Here is a 13029-nt window from a genome sequence, read left to right as displayed (position 1 = left end):
GGTGGGGAACTCTCTCCCAGTAAAGAACCATTGGTCTAACCTGTCACACTGTGTTATTACAAAATGTAAATGATAAGATGACCCCCAGTGACTTGGAGTATGCAATGTGAGGGTCTTTATAATTATGCACACCAGAATTAGGAGGTATATTACACTTTATCCTTTATTTCCTTTTCATACAGGCATATCTTCAAAAGTTCTAAAATTACACTGACTGTCTGGGTTTGAGTCCGTGATGTGTTTATTATTGGCTGTGTGATCTCTGGGGTGCCTGAACCTCTCTGAGATGCAGCATTCTCATTAATATGAGGAGGATAAAATTAGTACTCCCCTACATCATAGGGTCTTTACAAAAACTCAATGAGTTAACGCAAACAAAATGGTTCCTGGACATAGTAAGTGCACAATAAGAGTTAGCAATAACAAAAACACAAGAAATAATGATGATAATGGGAATTCCCTGGTGGTCCAGTGGTTAAGACTCCACACTTCCACTGCAGGGGGCATGGGTTCAATCCCTGGTTGGGGAACTAGGATCCTGCATACCATGTGGCACGGCCAAGAAATAATAGTAATGATGATAATATTTGTGATTCATATCTGTCTGGCAAGTGATATTAGTCTTTAAATCTATCCCAGGTTTTCTCAACTATAATCTAGAATGTTACGTAAATACACAGTGAATGCATCAATCATGATTCCAGGGGGGACACTTTGGCCGAGTTCTAACTTGAAGATTCATTAACTGTTTTATCAGGGGTAGGAGGTGAGTACTTATCCAATAGCAAGTGGATGCTTCGTAAATACTCAAGCTACATCCCACACAATAAAAACTGAGTGATCACAGCAGTTAGCTCATAAAGACAGGAGGCTGTGTCCAGTTTTGTTTCTTGCTATAATAATCCATTTTATACCATCCAGGATTTCAGATTTGCCCCAGTCCATATTCCCAATTGGCTATAATACAAGGCCTCTTGGATGCAACATGTGAAAATGTAACTCATTCCCTCTGGTCTCTTCTCTCCCACTCCCCACACAGCCACCCACCCATCACAAAGACCCATTGCTTTCCATCTTGCTGTCATTCTTGCAGCCTCCATCCTAGAAACCTTGGTGTTAGCTGCATATCTATGACCAACATTTTTACGTACAATTTGAAAATGAATTACATGGGAGAATACCTTCCATTCTCAATACTTGAATAAAATAACGGGTATTCATTGCCTTTTGGAATGTCATATCTGCATAAAGCTGAATAAAGTTTCTTGGCTGAGATTAAAAAAGTATTCTTTCTTGACCTACGAATTCTACTTCGCTCCTCCGATGCCCCAGAACACTTAAGCTCTACCTCTTTACAGGTCCTGCACTTAGTGGGTGTTCAATACGGCCTTGCCGAAGCGGTGTCCTGGTCCGTGTATCTCACAACAGAACAGATGGGATTTATCTTTGACTTCCCTCCTGTGCGTTATTCTTTTAAATTTCCCAGGGCTTTTTTCAAGCTGTTTCTTACCACTTTCACCTCCCCTCTCTCCAAATTCTTTGAATTCCATTCTGTACTCAGGCTTCTCTTAAAATGAGGCTTTGTTTAAAGCAGTTTTTCCCACTGCATAGCCTTTAAAACCACCAGGGAGCCAGAAAAATGCGTCTAGCTTTATGTGTCACAGATCAGATGGACCAGTTCAGACCGAATGAGCCCTTGACTGATCAAATAAGAAAACACCAACTACAGGATGATCAATCTGTGTTGACTTAATTCTTTTCTTGCCCCAGGGGTCTTTGCAAGCATTTCCATAACCGGACACCATTTAGTAAATTGCATGGTGCCTAAAACAATAAATGTGCCCTCCAAAGGGCCCAGTGGGAAAAATTAAAACAAAATGGTCAAAGCGAATCGGAGCTAGGATGAGTATGGGGAACTTGTATGCATGGAAATGAGGTATATAATTTAAAAATAGTAGTGGAAGCACCAGATTCTTGTAGAGAAGGATGTATTTCAAAAGCCCTTTGAAAAATACATACAGTGAGAAGTGGTTTTCTATGCCCTATTCTTGTTTGTGAGTTCTAGAAATTCTACTGAAAGATGTAGACTTTCTCAGTCTTATTGAACCAATCACTTCACAGGTTTTAAGAGTCAGTGCCAACACTCTTGCTAATCCTTAATATTTTCATTTATCTGTTGATGATACACTGAACAATTCAGGTAGCATTCTACAGTGTAAATCATTCTTTTGTTTTAAGAATTATAAATTCCTTCCTTTCTACTCATTTTCAAAATACACATTCTTTAATCAACAAAACGTTGGCAGAAGGTTCCTAGAATGTCTGACAAATGCATAGGCTTGAATTAATACGTGAAAAGCAAAAGCAGTTTTGCATACTCTGGCTGCCAAAGACAAATGACTGAACTATGGCATCTCTAAAAAAAAAGGAGCGACGATAACCTTTAGGGGTCAGTGGGTCACAGCAGCCACTTTCCTGATTAAAAGTGGCTCTGATTCCTTTCTCAATTCTTTGTTTTTAGATGGATTTGCGATTTTATCATTGATTAACGTTTAAATCATTTTGAGGTACTAAGAAAGACATTTTAAAATGTTAGTTAAAACTATTATTTCCCTCAGATAACACTGGCTTTGCTATATTGATCAAAGTCACACTTTATAAATCCTGTTTAGGAAAGGTGAGGACTTAAGAGTCTGGGGATACAGAACATTGTAATGCTGAACTGTACCAGGGCAGGGCATTGCCATGAATTTGCAGTGTCAGCTTGTTAAAACCAGTAGGAACAGCAGACTTTCAGAAGAGGGTCTTCAGATGGCACTGGATTGAGGAGGGGGATAGAGGGCTTGTCTTGAAGCTGCATATGCTTGGCAAGTATGCAGATTTTTCTTAGGTGTTTATTCATGGTGGCAATGCTGGGAGGGTCTGTTAGGGATTCTTACATGGGGGCTAAAGCCCTCTTAGCCACATGTCGGGGCTGCTAAAATCAGCCAATCCGTGCCAGCGTCCTCTTTAGGAAATTAAATAAAATGACTTAGCATCCATTTTGGAAGATGCTATATTTAAAATAACTATTCAAATAATTAGAGGTAACATTTGCCATCTGCTTGCTAAGCATGTTATATGTTATCTTCACAACAGCCCGATGAGGCAAATCATTTTCTTCTGGGTTTACAAATGAGAAAACTGAGGCACAGAAAGGGCAAATGACTTTCTCAAGGTCATGCAGCTGGAGCTCCAGTTTGAACCTAGGGAATCTGACCCCAGAAGCCACACAGCCCCACACAACACTTAATACATAACCTCTCCTCTTCATGATATGGGCACCAATAAACACAAAAGGCTTCCTTGCAATGAACTCTGCAGGATGACACCCTGCCGGGAGCTCTGGCCCATCCGAGTATAAAGGGGGAGGAAAAGAATGAAGATGATAAACAGCATACAGTCACAAGGAAGGTTAACAAGCCCTTTCCCTCTATCAGAATTTAAATGAAGTCCATCTTAAATTTAATTTCAAAGGGGAAGTCACCATCAGAAGCAAGTGTGTTATGAGTTTTTCAAATAATGTCAAACAAGGGGGTTCATTTGTCAAGATTCATGGTTTGTTATTTAATAACAGAAAAATGAAGTGGCTTGTGGATTATCCTAAGCAGCTGATTCATTTAGTGTGCTTTGTTAATATGCCTCGTTTTTCAAGTTTGAAAAGTGAATCAACCAGGTCCTCCTACATTCTTGGAAAATGTGTGGTTTGGAGGGCGGCCCATTTGTGTTTTTAACCCTTAGGTACTTTGGAGATAAACTGGAGAGGGATGTGAGTTGTGTTTTTGTTTGTTTGTTTTCCTGTTCATTTTTTAAACAGAAAGCATTTGGTACATCAAATAAATGTTCACACATCAATAAAATAAATCATTAAAAATCGTCTTTTATACAATGTCAGGCTACCTTGGATGAACACCTGTCTGAAGGCCGTGTTGTTATGCACAGACATTAACCAGGTCCTTTTAAACCAGGGACCCCCTCCTTGGCCCTGCTGACATTTTGGACAGGATAGTTCTTTGTTGTGGAGGGCTGTCTTGTGTAGGATATTTAACAGTACCCCTGTCTTCTACCACTAGATGCCAGTTGTGCTACGCTCCCCTCAAGCTGTGACAACCCAAAATGTCCCAGATATTGTCAAATGGGCCCTGGGGTTATGACATCGTCCCTGGTTGGGAGCCACTGCTTTTTAGAGATCCATCCCCTCTCCTTGAAAGGCCAATACAGTCCCCATTGTGGAATAATGACAATAACTCAACGGCCTAAAACTATTCATTGAAACACCCCTCACCTAACCAAAGTTCAACTTCTTACCCCAGTACCTTCACCCTTTGTAAATAACCCTCTGCCACATTTCCTTTGCAGCAGACTAGGTCTGAAACATACGTCTCCCTGTGATTGAAAACATAACTCTTTTACAAAGAGAATTTTAAATATTTTCTGCATGCAATTCCTCTTGTCTGGGAATCACAAGGCCTTGATGCCAAACTGCAGTTCAATTCTCTTCCCAGCGTCTGGTTGCTGGCAGGATCCTGAAGCAGTTGGTCTGGTGGTTTTGGGTAGCCCTGGACTCCATCATGCAGCAGTCTGCTCTGCTGATGGTCTCCCCAATTTGTTTTTATTCATCTCCAGTGCAAGAGAGTTTGTACTCTTTTATCCACTCAAGGGTAAAGTCCTGGATAAAGTCTCCCATGAGACTGACATGGCAACTCTTTTACTCTCCAAAAATGCATACAGACCACATTCCTGTCTTGCATCATACATTATTTAGCCTGCACGCACGCATGCGATCCTTTGCTCGGTAGATGCTGCTGTGGATGTGACAGGAATCATGGCAATCACTGTCGTGTCTGTAACAGCCTCAAATGAGGGTGAAGAAGAATATTGTCCATGCAAGCAATTGCCTCTCCATTCTGGAGACTATGACTGTAGAAAACAATCGTTTCAGTTCTACCTTTTATAACAGAGTTTGGCGAAAACCTGCCCCACTTCACTTTGCCTATCTGGAGCTCAGATATGGAAATGAGTACTAAAGGACAAAATTCCCCACAAAAGGCATTCATTTGCACATTCTGGCCACTGGCCTACGTAATCGTTGCTGTCAACAATGGTGACAGGATGCGTAAGAGCTCCAGATTGCCCTCTCAGAATCCACACCACCGCTAACTAGTCATGAGTAAAAGACGGATTATGATGATCTTACCTCAGAGGTCAGTTGTGAGGCCTTACTTTATAAATTGCACATAAAATATTTAACACAGTGCCTGGCACAGAGTCAACACTAAACAAATTATTTTTTGTTCTTAACATTTGCATCATCATCATGAGGCAGATCCTTAAAATGAACACGTATTTCTCAGTCCCAGTTGGAGTAATTTACCTTCAAGCGGGAGCTACAAGAGTCAATCTTTTTTTTTTAGGTATGGCAGCCACTATTCTTGAGATGAAACTATGTCATTAGAACTGGGGTTTGCCGTTTTTATCAAGAACCAAAAAGCACTAAGCACTGATGAAACAAACATCACTGTGGATGGAATAGATGATGAATTTCAAGGTATTTACACATCACTACTACTACTGAGGTTTGATTAAAATTCCGTTAGGATGAGATTCACTTTTGCACTAAATATTAGTATTTGAAAACCCCAGCAGTTGCATCATCACACATTGCTCTGTGCTATTTACAAACAGGCTCAATCTGAAGTCACTGAACTCCATTCAGAGGTTTCAATATTAAATGACATTTTAAAATTCATGGTACTTGGAAACACAAGTAAAATAGTTATTGTTCATTTCAAGCAGCTATAACCCAGTTTCATTAATAAATTTACAAGCTTGAGAAGAGTGACTACTATAAATGATGGAATGAATTTTTATAAAGATTGCTCAATTCTCCAAATGTCAATGACATCTGGTCTCTGCCCCAACCCTTCTTTTAATGTGGCCAACTCTTGATCTTTTTAAGGAAAAATAAACAAAATTCAGACAGACTTTGAAATTTGAGGTGCTTACTTAGTTTAAAAAGTCAAGTCTACACTTTGCAAATAACCTAAACAGCTCATGATTCCTATATTGATAATGATTGGTTCCTCCTGCAAAAATTGAGCCATGACTGGCTCCCCAGGTGGAGATTACAAAGTCCACTACAGTATAACGATAATTGTTAGAATTCCCCAGAAATCCTGAGAGCAACTAATCCCTGTATGGTACCTCTGTTCTGTCTGGGGAATACTTCAGAGATAAACTCAAATGTCTGCTTTCATGATGGGCTAGGATCCCTGGGAGAAGAGTGAAAATCCAAAACAGGTCCCCATCAGCTATTGATGGAGACTTCCAAGAGAGCCAGTGGTCAGCACCTGGATTCAGAATGCCATCAGAGTAAGGGAGGGACTTGGGGAGAGCCAAACAATTACAGTTGAGTCACATTCTTGTACCTTATATGTTTACTTAAATTTTTAGTTTAGTTCTCCCCCCATAATCTCTAATTTTGAAGGTTTTCCTCATTTTTTTTTACAATATTCTATGTTTCACAGTTTAATACACTGTTTCCCTAAAATCACAATTAGCAATATTGCCAACAATTAACTCTCTAGCTTTCTAATATATGCCTAAATAGAATAGAGACCAATAGATGTAGCTTAAAGAACACCCACCGTAAGTTATGTCAACCTGGTACTTTATTGCAACTCAGTAAACACTTTCAAAGTTTTCAGTCATGAAAACAGATAGAATGAGGCAGCTAATCAGTGATAAAAAGAAAGCAGTTTTGTTTCAAACTTTGATTTTGTGTAACAAAAATTGCTATCGATAACAGAAGGCCAGTCAGAACATCAAATAATGTAAGGCTTTTTTGACACACCAAATCATTTTGTCCAATTAAATCAGAATTTAGTTTTTCTGAAAGTAGATCTATGATGACTTGGGAGCAATGTAATAACAGCATAAATACCACATAAAATAACATCTACTTTCCTTGTCCAAGCTCCCATCCCACCTTTATAATGTCCCTCCAGCCCACACCTTTATAGTCACATGTGCATGCATCTTTTTCCCTCCACTTGGAATAACTGGGCTGCATGCCTATGTCTTCCTCCAGGGTGACTCTAAAAATGTACCTTAGGGATACTTTTGAGAACAAAAGAGTAGATATTAATAATTAAACCAGGACACAAGGTATAAATTGAAACCGTCCAAAGCAAATTGGAATATATAGTCACCCTATAATTACTTTCTCTATATGTCCATCTCACATATTCCTCCAGTATAACCTAAAATTCTATCCCATGTCATGGACTTTTTTGTTTATTACTTTAGACCTATTTCACTTCTATCTCTTTTTCAGTTTCTACATTCTTAAAATCTACAAAAGGTCACAAAATAATGAAAAAGAATAGCACAGGCTAATGTTTGTTGAGCATATATTTTATGCCAGGCACAGTTCAAAGAGCTTTATACTCACTGCTTTATTTCATGATATCAGAACTTTTAGAAGTAGGTCCTATTATTATGCCCATCTTGGAGCTGGGAATACTGAGGCTTGGGCAGGTTACAGGGTTTTCCAAAGCTGTTTAGCTACCCTGCAGCACGTCCAGGACCTGAAGCTGGGCGGTCTTCATTCCAGTTAATCCCAGATTTAACCTTAGATATGTGCAGTCCAAGACAGTAGCCACTAGTCACATGTAGCTATTTAAATGTCAAGATAATTAATTCAAATAAAGTGAAAGAAAGAATTCAATCCCTCAGTCATACTAGCCACATTTCCAATGTTCAAGACCACTGGCTACTAAATGCTGTGTCGAACAGGCGGGCACAGAACATGGTGATCTTGGCAGGAAGTTCTACTGCACGTGCTGATGGAGATCATTCTGGCAATTCCAAGGCCCTGCCTCCCACAATACCCTACGCATATATAGCACCTCAACGCACTGAGCAGAATAATTGTCGCAATGTCTTTGCTGCTCCTCATACATTTTTAAGTGCAGTTGATCTCCTTTCAGTAGAGACCACATTTCAGTTTTTTCTCCCTCCTGAGTGGGTCTAGATTTTGGTGTCTAAAATCTCTCTCTCAACTGATACTTCCCCTGACCCAGAGTAGTCATCATTAAAAGAGATTTACAGGAAGTCAAATATAATCTGTGGGAAGGACAAGATGTATTTTATCTGTGTTTAACTAATAATCAAAGTTTCATCTGTATTGCAAAAATTGCTAAATACCAAGAAAAGAAAGCAACTGAGGTAAACTACTGGTACAGAATAAATGTCTCTGTTTTTGGCAGATGAGCTTCATGTCTGAGAAGGAAGCTTTGCATTTTCAATACGACATCATCTACTTCACCTGCACATCCCCCAAAAGGAACACCCCGACCCCACGTTGTCTGCTATTCTACCAACCTTATTTCTCTTTAAACTAGACCAAGGTGAAAAACGAGAATGCTTTCATATAGTGAACTACCGGGGCAATTCAGCAAATTCATAAACAATAACCCATATTCCACGATATAAAATAATTGTGTTATTTTATTAGCCAATTCATTCATATTTTATTGTTGCAGCAAAGTTAAATGGGAACAGAACCAACACTTTGAAAGTCCTAAATCTAAGAAATTTAGACTATAAAACACAATAATTTCCTCAAGAAGACAAAGAGCACAGATCAATTAATTGTGACAGCAATTAGTACCTACGAAGTAATTGCTTCATTATAAAAACTGGAAGGAACACTTGTGGATAATTTTCTATGAATCTATTTTCAACATTTATGGTATTTTGGGCCGAGATGGTAACTATAAGAATAGATTAGTGCTCAGGTTCAAGAAAAATAAAAGATCTGATAATAAAATGAATATTACACATTTATATTGTTATCAAATTTATGATAATTTAAAAATAAGAAACATATGAGATATTTACACATTCAAACTTCTATTTCTCATGATCATAAACCTCTATAAGCGTTCCTTTTCCCAGTATATTTTCAGTCAATCCACCTTGTGCTTTAGAGAGTTTCCGAAACCAAATCCAATTTTTGATGCATGTTCTTTTTTGTATGATTATTGGAGACTTATTTTGCACAGGGATATCCTCCATAATCAACAGAATGAACTATCCCCAATAATAAGACAGTCCTGCTTTTCCTTCTCCAAATTACTCTTGTCCTTTTAAAATAAGTGATTAAGGCTTCAGAGACTGGCAACAAAAGGGTATTTGCCCTTAATTGGGAGACTCTCCAAGGACTCAAGATGAAGAAGGAAGTGTTATTGTCACTGTACAGCCACTAAGACCCTAGATCCTGAAGCCACACCACCCAGGTTTCAATCCTGCTGTACCACTCATTGTCTGTATGACCTTGGGCAAATTAACTAACTGCTTTTGCCTCAGCTTCCTCATCTGAAAATGGGATAATAACTACCTTAGAAGATTGTAAAACATTTCAAATGAGTAATTATGTGGAAAGTACTGAGAATAAAACCTGGAACACAGTAAGCCTTCTATAGGGGATAGCTACCATTATTACATCAATCTTAGAGCATTTTTACAATATTCATTGTTATGATAAACAATCATGATCTGTTGAGTAAGACGTGTACTGGTTGGTCTCTTGAATGGTTTAGTGAACTTGGGTTTGCCTGGTTTAAAATCTTCCAATGCAAAGTAAACAATCCACTGATGCTTGCCAAACTGAAATTCTCTCCATTAGAAACCAAGAAATGTCATTCTTCAATGAGAAATTAGGTTCAGTTAGTACTATTTCAGCTACTGATACTAATTGCCTTCAGATAAACTGATGACAAGACCCTCAAAAGAATTTTTAAAATAAACATAAACTTTCACAAGGGAAGTCATTTTCAGAATATACAAATTTTGAGAAAATATCTACAAATTGTGAAAGTGCTCATTAAAATAAGATCTATCTTATCTCCTGTGGAAAAACGCTTACGGGTTAAATAACACACTAACTACTAAATGTCTACCCTCTTACAAGGAATTTTATATACACAAAATAAACTGTACCAATTTCATAGCTTCCAACTCTAAATATAATTAGGTTTTTTAAAATTGTTGCCCTACAAGAAGACTTTGTGGGTAAACAATTGCTTAAACTGCTTATTTCTCTTTAATTATCTCCTTCATTTCTAACAAGTATGATATGTGCCCTAGGATTGTACACAAATGGGATAGTCATACATATTTACGTTCCGAAGTACTTACTACACATCTCCAATATTCCAGAGAATGATTTTATTTTGTTTTGTTTTCTTTGGTTTGGAGAATCCTATGTGTTACTTGGCAAACAGAGATACGAGCCTTTTCCAAAGGATAATCACTAAAAGACATTTTGAAGAGTGACCATTGCTTTGCTTCTCCAAAAGAAGCCACAGTTCTTGCTCTATTCCATAGAAGGCAAATGGGCCAGAGTGAGGATCAAAACAGAAAACTAACTCAGAATTAGTACTATGCTGGTATTCCAGGTCTCTAAGGAAAAAAACAAAAACAAAACCGAAAAAGCCCTGATGTATATATAGGTTTGCTGATTTTTGTCATATACGCAATTTTATTTGGCTGATTTTTAACCTACTAACAGTTCAACAATTGGCTGACAGAATTTCTGAAAACTTAGCCATCAGCTTTCATAAATGGTACCAGCCAACGCCAGGGTCCCACTGCATCACAAACAGATGTGACCACAGATGAAATGCCCAACATCCTAGAAGACATAAACAAAGGAAAGGGTTTATATGCATACAAAGAAGGAGCTAGAATATCCTGGGAAGACAGAATAACAATTTCTTGGTGGTTTTGTCTCAGCTTCTAGGACTAGAGGGCACCCTGAGAGGGTGCGAGGGCAGAATGTGCAGACAGATTTAGTGAATCTCCATGATCTAATGATGTAACAGTACAGGAAATATAGAATCCCTTGAAGAATGATGGACTCAAAGAAAACCTGCCTCTCATTAGCCAACAGAGAACTCCTTGAAAAGAAAATATTTTTATGTCATCACCCCTTGATGTACAAACACTCGAGACCCACTTAAACTCTTTAAGGGCAGACCATTAACTCCATGAATCTGATCACATCTTGAGCAGAATCAAAACAGAGACAACCAAATGTAAGAAGCTAAACTATGACAATATCTATCGCCAAAGCAAAAAGTATAGTACTAACTATAGTAATAACTATTGCAGTAGTGATAAAAGCTGCCTCCTTGAAATCATAATATCTGTAATTTTATAAGGATTCTGTAATTCAGTAAATGGGTCTAATGAACAGTGTGTGGGGTTAAACATTTTAATAAGCCAGCTTTACATATTAAGTTACGTATGTAACATAAAACACATATGTATCACAGCACCCCTTCTGCTTATAACCAACATCATACAGAACCCAACACTATGGCAGATAATGGGTAATCAACTTGTTCAAGTTTATAAGACATGGACAGGAAAGCAGCCTAGAATTACACTTCCTTATAGTTTTGCAAATAAACTATTTCTTTCCTATACGCAGAATTCCTGAAGTTGCTAGCTTTAAAATTTCTGTCCAGAATTTTGACTTGAAGAAGGGGTCTATTTAGAGAAAATTTATATTATACCAAAGAAAGACCAAAGAGTTCTAATTCTCAGATAACCAATACAAATTTAATCTGTGCTACATATGTAAAATAGAATATATGAGAATTCATTGTGTAAGTGCAACAATAATATATAAAAGTAAATATTATTATGAGAAGATATTTTAAAATATAACCAGTGACAATTACTCTTTAAGTGTTAAAGAGACAAAAATAGAGAAACAGTTCAGGCAGGTAAAGTTAGCATAGAGTTCTGAGCACATATAATTGCAGGATAGAAAGTAAATAAAAGATAGGAAAATTGATATACACCAAAATGTGGTCAATATTTACATCTATTAAAGGATAAGAGAAACAGTACCAATGATAATTCTTACGAGAACATCTATTTCTTTTATTGTAAGTTACATCTCTCATAATAAATTAAAAAAAACATATTTTACTATTCAGGTTATTGTTTTAAGTATGGGAATGAATTGAACTGTGAAATGGTCAACTTTTATAACCAGAGTTCTCAAAGACAATAAATGCAATTAATTTGATTGCTTTTTCTAGTGGTTTACAGAAATCAGAGAAAATTACTTTCATAAAAATAGAGATAAAATAAAATGAGAGAAGGTACTTAACCACATGGAATCTTCTCTACCACTGTGGTGACTTTTACTCAAATGAGTTATGGCCATATTTAAGACATTTCTTGGCAAAGGAATATTTTTTAACCAGTAGAATCCAGCATCCTCTGGTGTTGGTTTCTGATTTCAACAGAGGAAAGTAAAGATGCCCAAAGTGCAGACTACACCAAGTGACAGAACTCCTTCTTAATGCCTAAAGTCCTCCAGTTTAGGCAAACAGAAGAATGACACACTAATACACCCACCACTAGCTGAGAAGCACTGTTTGGAGTACAGTCTGCTTTCCATGTCCAAGGCTGCCGAACTCTCAGACACGGAGGCCGACTGTACCACCCCATTTCCATTTCATACAAGGGATTTGAGCATCTGTGGATTCTAGTATCTGAGGGAGGCCCTGGAACCAATCCTGGCAGGTAACAAGGGACAACTGTACTACATTATTCTACATTGTTGACTGTCTACTCACCTCAGAGCTGGCTGTGCTATGTGCAAAGACAGGTTTCCTTTTATTTACTTAGATTCCACTAGTCATTAATTTCAATCAGTACTAAGGTGTCTGGCAAGGCCAGTTAGTGTCATATGTTAGCAGTTTGAGAATGACAGACAGACACACCTCTAATCTTGGCCACCAGTTCCTATTGAGGACACACTCTACCATCTTGTGTGAGCACAGAGATAACGACAAAAAGATGCATGTTTTGCATTTGCTTCCTCATGATGAGAAGACTGAAAATGGGGTGACCCGATGTGATCTATCTACTTTGAGCTACTTATCATACCCTGGCTGGTCAAAT

At 37.9% G+C, this 13029-nt stretch overlaps 1 protein-coding gene across 17 annotated transcripts in view; it reads right to left on the bottom strand.

Annotated features, from left to right (window-relative positions):
* The window catches only part of RBMS3 (RNA binding motif single stranded interacting protein 3), a 1083479-nt gene that overhangs the window by 551773 nt on the left and 518677 nt on the right, over window positions 1-13029 (bottom strand). The gene's annotated exons all lie outside the window — the stretch shown is intronic.

The sequence above is a fragment of the Stenella coeruleoalba genome (assembly GCF_951394435.1).
Source record: "Stenella coeruleoalba genome assembly, chromosome: 10".
Lineage (NCBI taxonomy): Eukaryota > Metazoa > Chordata > Mammalia > Artiodactyla > Delphinidae > Stenella > Stenella coeruleoalba.
This window is presented reverse-complemented; position numbering and strand designations above follow the sequence as displayed.